This window comes from Gossypium raimondii, chromosome 6 (assembly GCF_025698545.1).
Source record: "Gossypium raimondii isolate GPD5lz chromosome 6, ASM2569854v1, whole genome shotgun sequence".
Taxonomy (NCBI): Eukaryota; Viridiplantae; Streptophyta; class Magnoliopsida; order Malvales; family Malvaceae; genus Gossypium; species Gossypium raimondii.
The window spans coordinates 37633780-37646929 of record NC_068570.1 but is presented as its reverse complement, the minus strand read 5'-3'; positions in this window follow the sequence as shown (position 1 = coordinate 37646929).

The window sequence follows — 13150 nt, the reverse complement described above, 5'->3', positions numbered from 1 at the left end:
TTAAAACGGATTTAAATCGAAGGAAGGCGAAAGTTGTGGATTAGTCGATCATACTCAGTCGCGACAGTGTCGAGGTAAGTTCTTAGTAATTAAATTATATCATTTGATTTCCTTATGTAATTGTATTTTATAATCAAGTAGTTAATTATTATATAATTACACCCCTGATTCCTCTTACGTGGCCTTGTTGTACTTCGGAACCCCTGATCGCACTTACGTGCCCATGATGTACTTCGATACCCCTGATCGCACTTACATGCCCCTATTGTATTTCGGTACCCTTGATCGTACTTACGTGCCCCTGTTGTACTTCAGTACTCCTGATAGCACTTTCGTGCCATGGTTACATTTCGGTAACATTTATTAAGTAAAATAGGGGTTCACTCATTTAATGTTATGTTAAATAAATTTCTATGTACTTACTAAGTTTTTTTAAGCTTATACGAGTTTATGTGTAGTTTTGTAGATTACTTTTGCTGACTTGGGACGGATCGAAACTTTGGCTCACACTATCCATCATCGTTAGTAGCTTTTAAAATCTTTTGGGATTGTGGCATATATATGTGGCTATAAGTATATATGTATATATGTCTAGCTCATTTTGGTATAAAAGTGAATCACTAAATTGTGTGTTTGGACACTTTTTTTTCTAGGATGTACATATGTATCTTTTGACTTGATAAATTAGTATGAATGAAATCGCTCAAGGATGGTTTAATGTTGATGAATTTAAGTTGTTATGCTAGCAATTGTATTTGGTTAGGTGTTTGAATGAGCGAAGATGAAATGTTAGTAATGACTTTGCAAAATATTTATGTCATGTGTCTTATTTAGAAAGTGAATTGTCACTTTGTTGGGAATGGCATATATGAATGTTAATGCTAGTAGTTGAATGGCTTTGTTAGCACCATTTAGTATGTTTTGGTAAGTTAAGTAAATGGTATGTATAGATGTAAATATGCCTAGAAGTTACTTGATTATTTTGGCCAAATTGAATACAAGGTTGTACATGTTTTGATGTAGTGATTGAGGTGCCTTTGGGCATATTGGTTGTATGTTATTATATCACATGTATATAGTTAGAATATGCATGATTTTACTGTCTTGTTATGGCTGGTAATTGTGGGAAAATGCGCTTATAGGTACATGTCTTGTTGGGTGAGAAAGTATACTTGGAAATGGCCTATTTTTTGTCCACACAGGCAGAGACACGAGCATTTGTCTCAGTCGTGTGTCCCCTGTAGCTTTCAAAGGGTTGCAAGTCAAGCTGTTACACGGCCTAGCACAAAGCCTAGCACACGGGCATGTGAATTTATTTCAAAGGGTACATGGCCTGGCACATGGGCATGTGGCTTGGCCGTGTGACCTAAGTCAGTGAATTATACGGGCACAGACATGGGCTGGGACCTGGTCGTGTCTCCCTACTTTGAATGCCCACACGGCCTGGCCACACAGCTATGTGACCCCTATAGTGTAGTAAATTTTCGCTAGTTTTTGAAAAATTCCCCAAGTTTTCGATTTAGTCCCGACTTGTTTCTAACATGTTTTTAGAGCCTCGAGGGCTCATATAAGGGACAACATGTATGATTTGGATTGGTTTAAATATAATTACTGATATGATTTGAAATGTTTGAATTCTTTTTGTTCGTTTGATTTGAAAACTTTGGTAATGCTCTATAACCCTATTCCGGCAACGGATACGGGTTAGGGGTGTTACATAGGGAGTTATGTATTTGGTAATTTGGTATGTTATGTTTGGAAGAGTATGTTTGGTTGATGGACTTGAAAGTGCTTGTCAAACTATGTCATTTTTGTACCTTTAAGTGATAGTGTATGTGAACCATTGGGATATTGTGATGGCATAGAATTAGTCATTTATGTTGGCAAGTGATGGTTAAAATGAACTAGGTTAGGTAAATGTGAAACGGTTAAATTTCTTTAGTTTAACTTTTGATGTTTGTATACAAATTGAGGTGCCTTTGAATTGCATACTGGTTAGGTGAATTAGGTTATTTGAAATGGCATATTTATGCATGCTTAAATGATGTTCAGGTGTCTTGAAAGTGTGTACAAATGGTCTAAATGTTTTATGCATGTATTGGCGTTGGAAATGGCTTGATTTTAGTTAAATTTAGGTTCACACAGCCTGAGACACGGGCGTGTGACTCAGCTGTGTGAGACACACGGCCTGGCGACACGATCGTGTGTCATCTAAGAGTTCTTTTCTATGCAAGTCAGTGAGTTACAAGGTCGAGCACACAGTCTGGCACACAGGCGTGTGGGGCAACTTCGAGAGGTACACGGTTTGACACACAGGCGTGTGAAACTGCCGTGTGACCCTACTCAGAGAGTTACACGAGTGAGGACACGGGCTGGAACACGGCCATGTGTCCCTAGTTTGAAGGTTACACGGCCTAAGACACAGGCGTGTGTCTCAGCCATGTGAGTCAAATAGCCATGTTACCCCTGTTAAGCAAATTTTACAACTTTTTCCCAAACTTTCCAATTTGTTTTAAATTATTCTCGATTTGCTTCTAATCTATTATTATGGCCTCGAAGGCTCAATTTAGGGACAGTATGCATGTGTATGAGTGAGTTATGATATGATTTAAAGTATTGAATGCTAAATTGTTTAAATGATTTTGACTGTACAGTAATGGTCCGTAACCCTAATCCGATGATAGAGACAGGTAAGGGGAAACTTTGAGAGTTCTTGACACATGGTCGTGTGTCATCTAAAAGTTCCTTTGCATGCAAGTCAGTGAGTTACACGACCTAGCACACGGTCTGGCACACGGGTGTTTGGGGTAACTTCGAGAGGTACATGGCCTGACATACAGGCATGTGACACGATCGTATGGCCCTACTGAAAAAGTTACACGAGTGAGGACACGGGCTAGAAAACGGCCATGTGTCCCTAGTTCGAATGTTACACAGCCTGGGACATGGGCGTGTGTCTCCGCCGTGTGAGTCACACGGTCGTGTGACCCTTGTTTTACAAATTTTACAACTTTTTCCCAAACTTTCCAAATTGTTTCAAATTAGTCTCGATTTGGTTCTAACCTATTATTAAGGCCTCGAGGGCTCGATTTAGGGACACTATGCATGTGTATGAGTGAGTTATGATATGATTTAAAGTATTTAATGCTAAATTGTTTAAATTATTTTGACTGTACAATAATGCTCTATAACCCTAATCTGATGACGGAGAAATGTAAGGGGTGTTACATGGTCACTCCGTCAAGACTAAAGCGCAAATTTCCATCAAGCCCATTATAAAAAACTTGAAGTTGCAACCAATCTTGGAAGACATGTTATGGGAATTTACGTATTGTGAGTTTAAAGCACTCCCTCGTCTCGTATAGTGATTCCCTTTCCAATTGCCAAAAATTCGTAATATCCATACGAACCTTCATTGTCTTGATCGGGAGAAAGTATTTCGCCAAGAATTTGATCACTACCTCATCCCAAGTGTTGATTGAATCTACCAGGTGTGAATCTAACCACATAAATGTATCACCAGTAAGAGAGAATGGGAATAACCAAAGATGGATAGCGTCACCGGATACCCCATTATATTTAAAGGTATCACAAATAGTTTGGAATTGCTTAAGATGTTGGTTTGGATCCTCATTCATTAACCCTCGAAATTAAAGGTTTGCTTGTATAATTTGGATCAATTTCGATTTGGTTTCAAATTTATTTGTATTAATCATCAGGTGATTAATGCCACCTCGAACAACATTAAAATTGGGCATCGCATAGTCACACAAAGTACATTATTGCATGGGTGTCTGTGGTTGTAGTTAAATATCTACTCATGGATCGTTGTTGGGCTGATCTCTTTATGGAGGTCTAGCGTCTCTCGAATGTTGCGCCCTCTTCACGTGTGTGATGATACGTTCTGATTTCGGCTCAAATGGTAGGATACCATTACTGGTCCAAGTCATACAACGCCTCTTATAGGCACAAGAGAGTCAAGTAAATTAATTAAAAATTGCAAATAAAGTAAAGGAAAAAAAAAGCACAAATTTGTATCTATAAATCCTACTTTTGCTACTTATCTCTACATAAAGCCATACAACTAAAAATTTCTCAATTTTACGTTGTCTCCTCGGCAACAGTGCCAACAACTTTGACAAACCGTGCACATACGAATTAAAAAAATGATTTTAAAAACTATTTTGAAAAGAAAGCCTTAACTACAAGTGGAAAATGTTAGTTGTAATATTTATAGTTCCAATGGAACACGAAGTATTCCAAGGGGTCAAAGCCAAAGGAGATAACGATTAAGTAATAGTTAGTGCGCACTCTAGATTCTAAGTGGCTACTAGTACAATATTATAGTATGACAAATCATCATAAATAAATTTTGCATGAAAAGCAAATACGCTATTCTATGGACTAAATTGTAAAGATTGCAAAACTATGAAATTAACCAAAAAAATAACCATAGGTGGCTAGTCAACTTCGATGTAGGTAGCTGATTTTCGAATAAGGGACTTCAATTGCTTAAATTACAAAAGTAGCTCAATTTTATCTCCCGATCTTAATTTTACCAAATTAGACAAATTAGTCTGGTGTATCTCTAAATCTCACCGAGTAATCTAGGACTAATGAATTGATGCACAACAAGGTTACTTCTTGGTCTCACTTGTCTAGTTGTTCCCTTAGGGACGTCAATCCTAGGTTTTTAGATTCATTCAAATTAACCCAAATTATTACAATTTAGTCCTTCGTCTAAAACTCAGCTCACTACACCTCTATCAACCAACCCCTTAAAGGTTTAGCTGCTCATGCTAGAAATACAACTAACAACCATGGAAATGAAAAACAAAGAAGCTATTAAAGTAAAGCTTAAGAAAAATATAAAATTTGATATATTTATGCAAGAAAGCTTAAAGAACATGAAACAAAAAGCATTCAACAAGAAAATATAAGGCAATAAACTTAAAAGGAACAAACTTTAATAGATTTAAAGTAAAGGAAATTGAAATTCATAAAAATAAAGCTAGAAAGGTCATTACAACCCAAGTATAGGGATTGAAAGTGCAAATAAACTTAGGCTACAGTGAGAACTAACTTTACTAACTACAAGAACTCTAAGAACAAGAAGAAAGTGCAATAAAATAAACTCTAAAATTAAAAAAGGAGAAGATAAATATAAACCCTGGAAAAACTTATAGAAAAACTCAGAGAAAACTTAGAGAAACTAATGCTAAACTAAGCTAATGTGTGTATCCTCTCTCTCTTCAGCCAAAATTGGTTGTTTTAGGCTAATGGTTGATAAAATTTTGTTGTGAAAAATTCCACTACACGAGCCTTGCGTGATTGGTATGTCAGGTGGAAAAAGACTACCCTTTTTGTCGAACTTTGTCTCCTCATGGTATTGGTATCACGATACCCAAAAAGAGGATATCGCAATACCCCGATCAGTTTTGAACTTGGGGGTCTTCTTGGAGGGTGGATATTGTGATACCCAAAGTGGATACCACGATACCACTGAAGGGTGGTCTACAATCTTCAAGTCTGTTGGAAGTGTCGTGATTCCAAGCTTTGGATATCATAATACCATTACTTTGGTGCTATTTTCACTCGTTTTCAACCTCCAACACGTCCCTACACCTCTTAACCACACGTTAGGGCCTCTAATAGCACTATTGGAAAAATTAGGCACGAAATCAGTAAAATGAGACATTTACACTTATTAACTTAAAATCTAAAAATTACAAAAAAAAAACTACAAAAAAGACACTACTTTTTTGCTTGAGAATAAGCTCCTTAAGTACACCTAATCTACTGTAATTTAGTGTAGCAGATTAAACAAGTTTTCGTACTTTAGGAGCTTGAACATAAGCATTTTAGTTAAGTTTCAATTACATTTCCATAAGTTTTGTTAAATTTAATAACATAATTAATTTTAGTCTTTTATTGACCTAAGTGCTGAATGAGGTCTAAAGGTGAGCTAATATACTTTGTGAGTGTGTAGAAGACCATTAACAGGCGTATTAACTCGACACTGGTCGCTAGGTTGCAACACAGAGCATTGGATGTCGCAAGATAGGGAGTAGAATAGAAGAATTCCAAGACTGCCTTCAATGTCGCAACACAGTCTGAGGATGTCGCGACATATCCTTGAAAACACCTTGAAGTTGAGCATGCTACCCTCAATGTCACAACATAGGACCTGGTGTGTCGTGACATCACCTCTGTATAGGAAATAATTATGTTCCAAGGGCATTTTGGTTTAAGCACGAGGACTGTAGGGTTTAGGGTTTAGGGTTTAGGGTTTAGGGTTTAGGGTTTAGTGTTTAGGGTTTAGGGTTGGAATCATGACACTTTTTACATTCATGTTGGAAGTCTATTTTTAAATTAATTCACTTGTTACATTCATGTTGGAAGTCTGTTGGTTTAAGCACATGCTATACACACCTTTTATATTGTATAATTTTCTCTTTATATTTAGTCTTTAGTTTTTTCCTTTTCTTAGGTTTTAGATTTTATTTCTATTCTTATTAATTACTTTTGTGGAGAAATTAGATTCTGAAATTACTGTCAAACTCTATTAGGATTTTGCGCTTAATTTCAATACAAATCAGGCTTTTTCTAAACTTTATTCTTGAATTGCTTTTTATGTTAATTCTTTCCATCAAGTTTATATTATTTATTAGATCCATGAGGAACTAATCCTCCTGTAGGGGATTAGCGAGTGGAGGTATGAATAATTAACTATTTTGTAGGGATTTCTTAACGGATTAGTTGTTCAAGAAAGGAAGAATCTAAACCAAAGGTCTAAGAACCCTAGGAAATCATCAATGTGGGAATTAACCTAAATTTGGTATTGTCTATCCGTGAACATCTTCACCCTAAATCAGTCTGGACTGTGAGGTTGGAAGATAAGTAGTTCTTGTTGAATTAGTATTTTAGTGGATGAATCGGAAGATCCTAATAGGGTATTGACTAATTGATTGAACAAGAAAGCATGAGACGACAGTTGATTATAACTACCAAAGTGAGCTATTTCATCAAATTATGTCTGGAGGCGGTCAATACCGAGAAAGTCTAATTTGTCATATCAAATTACAGCAGATCACATATAAAGCTTCATTGTGTTACTCGGGGGAAAGTATTTCGCCGAGAAATTTCTCGCTAACTTGTCCCAAATGTTGATGGAATCTACCGACTATGAACCTAACCACATAAATGCATCATCATTAAGAGAGAAAGGGAATAACCGAAGACGGATAGCGTCATCAGATACCCCATTATATTTAAAGGTATCACAAATATTTCCAAAGCTCTTAAGATGTTGGTTCAGGTCCTTATTCATTAACCCTTGAAATTAAAGATTTGCTTGTATCATTTGGATCATTGCCGATTTGATTTTGAAGTTATTAGCATTAATCGTAGGGCGATTAATTCTACCTCAAACAGCATCAAGATCGGGCATCGTGTAGTCGTACAAAGTATGTTGTTGCATGGGTGGGTGTGGTGGTGGTTGAATATCTACTCGCAGATCGTTCATGGGCTAATATCTTTATGGAGGTTTAGCGTTACTCGAATGTTGCTCCCTCCTCGCGTGTGTGATGATAAATTTCGATTCCAGCTGAAATGGTAAGACACTATTACCGGTCCGAGTCATACAACGCCTCCAACAAGCACAAGAGAGTGAAGTAAATTAATTAAAAATTACAAACAAAGCAAAGGAAAATAAAAACAAAATCATATCTATAAATCTTACTTTTCTCCTTATCTCTACATAAAACTATGCAACTGAAAATTGCTCAATTTTATGTTGTCTCCCCGGCAACAGAGCCAACAACTATGACCAGCCGCTCGCATTGAGCTAATTGTCTGACTCGAAAATTAATTTCCAAAAATATCATATTAAATTTAATTAATTTGATTAATTTAATTCTACTTTATCAAAATTAATTTTTCCAAAAATCACTGAGATTTTCTAAAATTGTTTTTTCAAGAAAATTCTTAATCAAATTCTCTAGTTGAACAATTCTCACGACTGCTCAATTTAATTCCACGTCAAATAAATTTACTAAATTAAATTATTTTCAAAGTCGTAGAATTTTCTTCTAATTCAAATGCAATCCGGTCGAGTTTTTATTGAGCTAGCGGAGGGACCAATAGGAAATATACAATTAGGCTCGAGTAATTATAATCATGTCAAGAGCATTGTTTTGATAATTCGTAATTTACTTAATAATCATGGAGTCAGTGCACAAGAAGTACTATGATTGAGAACTTCTTATTATATACTTTTTATGAAAACAATTCATCCAACTGCTTTGTCAATGATATCGATATGTGTTTGTTACCCTCATATAATATCCTTGATTCTTTTTGGCTAAATTCACTCGCTCAATACAACCTTATTTTATCTCATTGTCACTATTATGTCTTCTTAATGATTTATATGATCGTTGTCAACAAATGACTCTGATAAATTGCTTGTTTGAGAACAATCAACTTGTGGTCACATTCCATATTCATCAATTCACACAATATCAATGAGAGAATATCGTTAACTATTTAATCAAGCTATAAATTTCATTGTTGCTAGTAAAGCCATGCCATTCACAAGTCATGTACCCAACATATTGGCTTTAGGCTCGATCATTTTTAGAGTATCAGCCTCCACTTATATCAAAGCACATGAGTTACATACGCATGATTAGTGACTAACTTAGGATTTGGGTAAATCACACCATGAATGTAACAAGTGAATTAATTTAAAAATAGATTCAGAATTTATTCAACTTGGGTCCTGTCCAGTATCATTCTTCCAATGAGTACATCTCTGTCTCTACTCGTGGAGTCAACTACTCCAATAGCCAAGACTAGCTATCTCCCAATTGGAATTGTAGGTGATATAATAATCCTTTTTAAGTATTTGAATCAAATGTTGACTTTGATTCTTTCCAGGATGACAGACTCATTTAGATTATCTCTTGAAGTAAGTTGTCTTTCTCACAATGTAAAAGTTCTTACAGTGTCACTTATCATCAGTTTGGAGTTAAACAATCAATGAGCTAATATTTGTTTGCCACAATTTCGCTATGCATGCAAAACATGAAAGACAGAAACACAAAAGATATAATAGTGAAATGAGAAATTAACTTTATTTATTCATCATTCAAATACATAGAAAAGAATTATATGTTTACTAGAATATGAACACATTTCCCAACATGATATGTTTCGGAACATAAAGGCTATGGGCCAATGCATTCCTTATTGTTGGGTTCAAATTGGTATTTGAATGTAAAACCAAGCAGTGCCAGAAGTAGTGTGAAGACCAATTCCAACTACTTCAGGATAAGAAATGTAAAGTTTCAAAAAAGTAAACTAGACAAAATATGTTTATGACATTCAATTACCCTACATCTACGAGGCTTTGCCTAGAGATAATATTCACTATCTTATCACCTCATACAACAAGTGTTTTTAAGTTCTAACATTCATTAGTTTAGACTTCTCACATTTCTACATATGATCTAAATATGTCCCCTCAAATTTTTCCCTTGCAAACTTAAGACTCTAACCAAGTCACACATTTGATTATTACAGAAGTAATGCATAGAAAAATACATTCCTAACTAAACAAAATAAGTGCTCTCAACTCAATAAATAACTTATACAAGTTCAGACACTATATAGTATGAACTTGCAAACATACTAAATGTTATACAATCAATTATCCCTTGAAACAAGTAAGATAAATATCACAAAAATCTCTAAGATAAGTCTTTCATCAGCTAATAATATCTTCCCTTCTATAAGCTTGATTTGATCTTCTCCTTAGCTTAAGGAATAATCCCAGTAAATCTTGTTGAGGATAAATTGGATACCAAGTATGTAACTCCCTCAACCCGACCCAATTCATTGGATCTGGATCTTGGGAGTTACATTACTATTACAGACTTATACATGTTTAAGACACAAATTTTTAAAGAAATACATCTTATTAGTAATACTGCCCAACAGAGTTGCGTCTAGGCAAACAATATATGCAAAACCTACAAGAGTAATTATTCATTACATTTGCTTATATTGTGCCATTTATTTAGCCTCTGAGTAATATTACTGACTTAGATTATTTGGCCAACAAAATTGAGCCATCGTAAGGCTTATAAACAACTTTTTGAGACTTGTACAAAAACATTTCTTCGACACACACATGTCATCCCCAGTTATGTATGCATAACTATCCACTTTGCTACTCCTTTGGTACAGCCCTGACATCGTCCCCCGCCCTGGCACTTCCTTTACTTGAGACATAAAACACAGAGGGGTAAGTTCAATAGAACTTAGTGAGAAAAACCTCTTTTACCTGAGCCCTTATTCAAGGATTTCATCATTTGTTTCTCGTTCATAACTTTGACCCTGTCGATTTACAGACTTCACCATAACCTTCCGTATTGGCTTTTCTTTCAGAGCTTAACTGCACTTGCAAATTCTCATAATATCGTGTTCGTCATTCATTCAAAGTCTGCCCATAAGCATTGTCTTTAGATGGTCATCATGAGAACCATTCTTTAGATTACGCCTCGAAGGCGTTTTTTTCAAAAAATAGCCATAGAGGCTTTCCTTTTAGAGTCTCGCCACAAAGGCGTCCTTTGAAAGAGATTTCCACAAAGGCTTTCTTTTACTAGAGATCGTTACAAAAGCATCCATTCAGAGATAGCGAAAAAGGCTCACCTATATGGAAATTGGTGTTTTTGACGATAAGGTTTTGCCTAAACTCACTGTCACAAGGTTTGCCCCTCATCATTGGTACTCACCCAACTATCCTTTACCAATTCCATATGATTCCATGGCCCAGCCATTGTCTTACACTATATGGTCTTAATAGTGCCATGGCCATGAGCTTGTCTTTATCAACATGTTTTTAGTCCCGACAGACCCCTTGAAATGACTCTAGAGATAGACCTAGACACTTCATGTATACTCATACTTGATAGACTTATTCCTTTTAGACTTTTTTATGACAGATGCATTCGTGCTTCCAGACTTGTAGCACATCCTCTTAAACTTCATGCATAAACCCTTCATGTAATGCCTTACTCATGACAGACACAATCATGCTTTCAAACATATTTTATATGCATATACTTCTTTTCTTATCAGAGGCATAGTATCATGTTTTACTAGTTTCAATTTCATGCTTTAGTCATTTAGCACAGAAATATCGAGACTACAAACATTCATGTAAGAGTCAATCTAGAGACTCACTTGTAACCTCAATAGCAGCTTGGGCTCCAAGTTTGCACATCCACATGCGAAATCTTGAAGGTCATTCTACAAATTTCTATTTACAATCAAGTAAGCTCACTTTCACAATAGAAACTCATGTGAGTCCAGAACACTTACCCCGGGTGAACAAAAAACCCTATACTTGAACTCTGATCTTTAGTCTTACCATAGCTGGAAAATCCCCTGATCAACAGTTACATGAAGGTAGCAACCGTGATCTTTTTAAATAGAGGGGAGAGGATAACTTTCCTTCCTTCAGAAGCTTTCTTTGTGAGACTTGACACATGTCACTCAACTTTCAAACTTGCCCTCATTGGTGGCTTACAATTGTATGGAAACGTGTATAAGAATCCAAAATCTTATCATATTTTCGATTTGACTAGTCATTCATTTCTAACTATCTCTTTAGTGTATAACTTACACATTGACTAAACTAGATGGGCGCATCATAACCTTGGCGATATCCCCTACCACTCACGAACCCTTGACATCTTTTTCCAATTCCTCCTCCTACATGTACACATACTTTACGAAGGACATTCCTTGCCTTAAACTTCAATTATTGCTTATGCGTCCTACTAGCGTGCTGGAACATTAATTGGGCGAGTAGGATTGTGCCAACCATATTTCCTTTTACCTATACACCGAGACTCAGGACTTCTCCAAGATTAGGGGTTATAAAAGATGGGAAGACAAGTATCTTAATCTTCTAAGAAAATCTCAGCCTAAACATATTTATTACCAAAATTGCCAATCCAAAATAGCAGTTTTTCAAAGTAACCAGTGCTACAGATAGTTTCCACTGGTCAAAGCACTAGACTACGCACTAGTTTAAAAATGCCTCAACACTTATATTCCAATATATTAGGCCATACGTATTAATACATTTTCGCCTTATTGACCCTATATTTCAAATTTTATAAAATATTTTGAAAAAAAATTAGTTTTAAGCAAATCTTTGTATATATCTTTAAATTTTAGATAAGTCATATAGTAAGAGAAATAAAATACAAATATGTTAAAAGTGTTTACTAAAAAAGAAATGTTAAATTTATATGTACTCTAAATAAATACAAAATTTTTAATTTTTATAAAGTTAACAATTATATTATATTATATTAAAAAATTATGTTTGATTATGTTCACGTGCCTTACACATGTTTAAAACTAATGAAAATATGTAAATAAATGTTTGAGACAAACTGTTCTTATTTATTTTGTACTAATATTCTTATGTCATGTGTGAATATGTGTATTTAATTATTTTTATTTTGGATAAGAAATTAATTTTATATAATTAATGTATTAAAAGGATAAATAAAATATATAAAATATTCTAAAAGTTTGTATTTGTCTGTTAAAAGATGAACACGTTCCATATCCATACTTTTCAAATTTTTAATCTTTATTGTTTTAATTTCTGAAAAATCGATATAAATAAATTAGTTGTATTATAAATGAATTCAATAAGAATTGAATAATAATGTTACTTTGAGTTCACAATTGTATAATCTATATGTTGTAAGTGCTTAATAATATTTTTGTTTTGATAGAGTCACATTTAAAGTAATTCAATATATTGTTATTAATAAAATAATTATAATTAGTTTTCAGTTTAAACATTACATTAATCATATTTTTCATATTTACTAACAAAGAAACATGGCAGTAAAAGAGTTAGATGATATGTCTTTTATTTCTAATATTCATACAAAATAATGAAAATATTGATAATAGTTCATAAAAGAAATTTTAACGTGTAAAAATTTGAGTTTTCAAATTAAGATAATTTTTTATTTAAAGAATTTTTTTAACTTTAATGGTTGTAGTGGCTTAATAATATTTTTTCATATGCTATTATTAAAATAAGTATAATTAT